Source organism: Mizuhopecten yessoensis, unplaced genomic scaffold, assembly GCF_002113885.1.
Source record: "Mizuhopecten yessoensis strain PY_sf001 unplaced genomic scaffold, ASM211388v2 scaffold716215, whole genome shotgun sequence".
NCBI lineage: Eukaryota > Metazoa > Mollusca > Bivalvia > Pectinida > Pectinidae > Mizuhopecten > Mizuhopecten yessoensis.
This window is the reverse complement of record NW_018480005.1, coordinates 213,196-216,975: the sequence shown is the minus strand read 5'-3', so window position 1 is coordinate 216,975 and position 3,780 is coordinate 213,196.

Here is a 3,780-nt window from a genome sequence, read left to right as displayed (position 1 = left end):
GGGGGCAGTAGGGCGGGGCCCAATAGAAAAATAGAGGTAAAACCTTTAAAATCCTTCTCCGACCATCGGGATTAAGGGATTTTATCCTTATTTAGTGTAGAGCATCCTTGGGTGACGGTGACTCAATTTTGTATAATTGGTGGGTATGACCCCCGTAGGGGCATAGGGGTGGGGCTCTGATTGAAGTTTGTTCTCTATATCTCAAGTACTGGATGGATCTTTCTGAAATTTCATATGTACTAACAGCACCTACCATGGAGTGCTATATCTTTACTTCATACCAATTACTTTATTTATATTTAGGTGAGCGATACAGGCCCTCTGGGCCTCTTGTTTAGCTCACCTGGCACGAAGTTAAAATGACCTTCACCCATTTTCAAGGTCACAGGGGTCAAATATGTTAAAAACTTTAAACAACTTCTTCTGAATAACCAAAATGCCCAGGGTGATGATATTTAGCCAGTAGCATACTAGGATCAAGGACTACCAAGTTTGTTTAAATGTATGACCTTGAATCATATTCAAGGTCACAATGAGCAAATATGTTCAAAATATTTAAACAACTTGTTCTGAATAACCAAAAGGCTCAGGATGTTGATATTTAGTCAGTAGCATGCTGGGATCAAGGACTACTATGTTTGTTAAAGTGAATGACTTTGACTTATATTCAAGGTCACAGGGGTGAAATTAGTTTAAAATCTTTAAACGACCTCTTCTGAATAACCATGGGTCCCAGGATGTTGATACTTAGCAAGTTTGCATCCTGAGATGAAAGGCTATAAAATTTGTTCAACATAATGGCTTTGTTCGACTTTCAATCACGGGTAAAATGTTTTTAAAAAAAATAACAGGTTCTTTTGAATGAATTTTAATCATAAATACTGATATTTTGCCTGTAGCTTTATTTTAGATCACTTTTAAGATTACAAGTGTGAGATTTATACCAGGTGAGCGATGCAGGCAAATTGGGCCTCTTGTTTCACTTTTTTTTAATGTGTGATATTTAATTTATGCAGTAATAAATATAAAAACCTTTAAAAACACAATAGTCACCAGGAGATATGCACCAGCGGTTACTAAACATCAAATTACTTATTAATTGATATGTTTTTGTAAGCAAGTAAATGTTTTATGTAAAATATTGCTAAAATGAATAGATGTATGCCGATATGTGCACACGTGTGTGTCATGTGTGATCAGATAATTCAAAGAAAACCAGCAACAAAATACACATTTTACGTAGTTTCTTCTTGGTTTTAAATATCATTTTACATCAATGAAAAAAAAATCATAGAAATATATTTATTTTTTTTTTATTCAGAGATCGATTTTCGGAGCATGAACATCGGGGTTTTTCCAGATTTTTTGGGTGCGCAAAATATTCGAGTAGAAGCTTTTTTCCAGATTTTCAGCCTCAAAAAGTACCTGCGCAAATTACATGGGTTTTTACGGTAACGACATTGCGTCAGTACGTCGAACTCGATGTGGTTGAGGAGTCGTCATAATGAGGAAACCTCTCGTATTTCATGTACTGGGTTACTAGTTTACTAGTGACTAGCTAGCTAGTTCTGAATAAAAAGTTCAAAACAACCGATAGAATTTAATGGTTATATACATCACGTAAGTCTGGAATGGATTGAACATTACAATTAAGCTAACACGAAATCGCGATCGGTAAAACTAGCATAGCATGGAATGAGCATGCAATAGATTTGCAAATGAGTGCACAACACAAATGTAAAAAGACGTATCAACTAGGGAAATAACACAAATACATAGAATTAGATTCCAAACCAGCATTAACTAATTTTATTAAAAAAAAAAATTATGGCGGTGATCCCCTTCCATATACGGGAAATGGCGAGAACAGGTCAGCGACAAAGTGTGATAATTATTGTCATTGTTTGGCTTGTACAGAGAAGTATGGTTAGTGTGACTCTTTGTCATTTTAAAACATACCGCACATGTGTTCCAATATTGAACAAATGTTTCTCGGAATGGTGGATATATTTTGTTGTACCTGGCTAACAATGAAAATTAATACATTTCGTTGGACGAGCTATGGTTTAAGAGTTCTAAACCACGAAAGAAAGTACACGAACATTTCATGTTATACAGTATATACAGTAAAACCTGACTTTACTGACAACTGACAATAAGGACATCCTGTATTACCTGACTTTATTGATATCTGACAATAAGGACATCCTGTATTACCTGACTTTACTGACATCTGACAATAAGGACATCCTGTAATACCTGACATTAAGGACATCCTGTATTACCTGACTTTACTGATATCTGACAATAAGGACATCCTGTATTACCTGACTTTACTGACATCTGACAATAAGGACATCCTGTAATACCTGACAATAAGGACATTCTGTTATACCTGATTTTACTGACACCTGACAATATCAACATCTTCTTATACCTGATTTTATTGACACCTGACAAAAGATCATCCTGTTATACCTGACTTTACCGACACCTGACAATAATGACATCCTGTTATACCTGACTTTACTGACACATGACAATAACAACATCCTGTTATACCTGACTTTACTGACACCTGACAATAACAACATTATGTAATACCTGACTTTACCGACACCTGACAATAACAACATCCTGTAATACCTGACTTTACTGACACTTGACAATAACAGCATCCTGTTATACCTGACTTTACTGACACCTGACAATAACAACATCCTGTAATACCTGACTTTACTGACACCTGACAATAACAACATCCTGTAATACCTGACTTTACTGACACCTGACAATAAGGACATCCTGTTAAACCTAAATGTATGACTGTTTTTTGGTCATTACTTATGCCTTTAACAACACTCTGTTCCGACAAAATATCAATAAAATCAGGATTCATTGTATAACAAATCTACATCAATGGTGGACTTTTGTGAATATTTGGTTGTATGGATCTGAAAAGGGTATATTCACAGTGATGAAAATCACGGTCAATGTAACTTTTTAGGTTAGTAGTCCCTTTTTTTTGTATTATTAGATATGAAGTTATGCTGTTTTTATAAGAAAACAAGATTAGTTTGGTTTGGTTTGATTTAGTATTGTTTAACGTCCTATTAACAGACATGGTCATTTAAGGACGGCTTCCCCTGTATGCAAGATGCATGCGTGTAGTGTATGTGTGTGTTTTAGGAGGCTGCAATATGTTCATGTTTGTCTCCTTGTAGCACGGAACTGATGCCGACTTTATAGTGCTACCTTACTGAAACATACTGCCGAAAACACCCAACAGGACACCCCACCATGTCACATTATACTGGCAACGGGCGAACCACTTGTCCCACTCCTAAATTGCTGAGCGTTAAGCAGGAGTAGAAACTACCATTTTTAGCTCACCTGGCACGAAGTAACCAAAAGGCCTAGGGTGATGATATTTGGCCAGAAGCAAACTGGGATGAAGGGCAACAAAGTTTGTTAAAATTAATGACCTTCACCCATTTTCAAGGTCACAGGGGTCAAATATGTTAAAAACTTTACACATCTTCTTCTCGATAACCAAACTGTCCAGGGAGGTGTTATTTGGACAGTAGCATGCTTGGGTGAAGGGCTACCAAGTTTATTCAAATGAATGACCTTCAATTATATTCAAGGTCACAGGGGTCAATTGTCTTAAAAAACCTTTAAACAACTTCTTCTCAATAACCAAAATGCCCAGGGTGATGATATTTGGCCAGTAGCATGCTGAGATGAAGGGCTACAAAGTTTGTTCAAATGAATGACCTT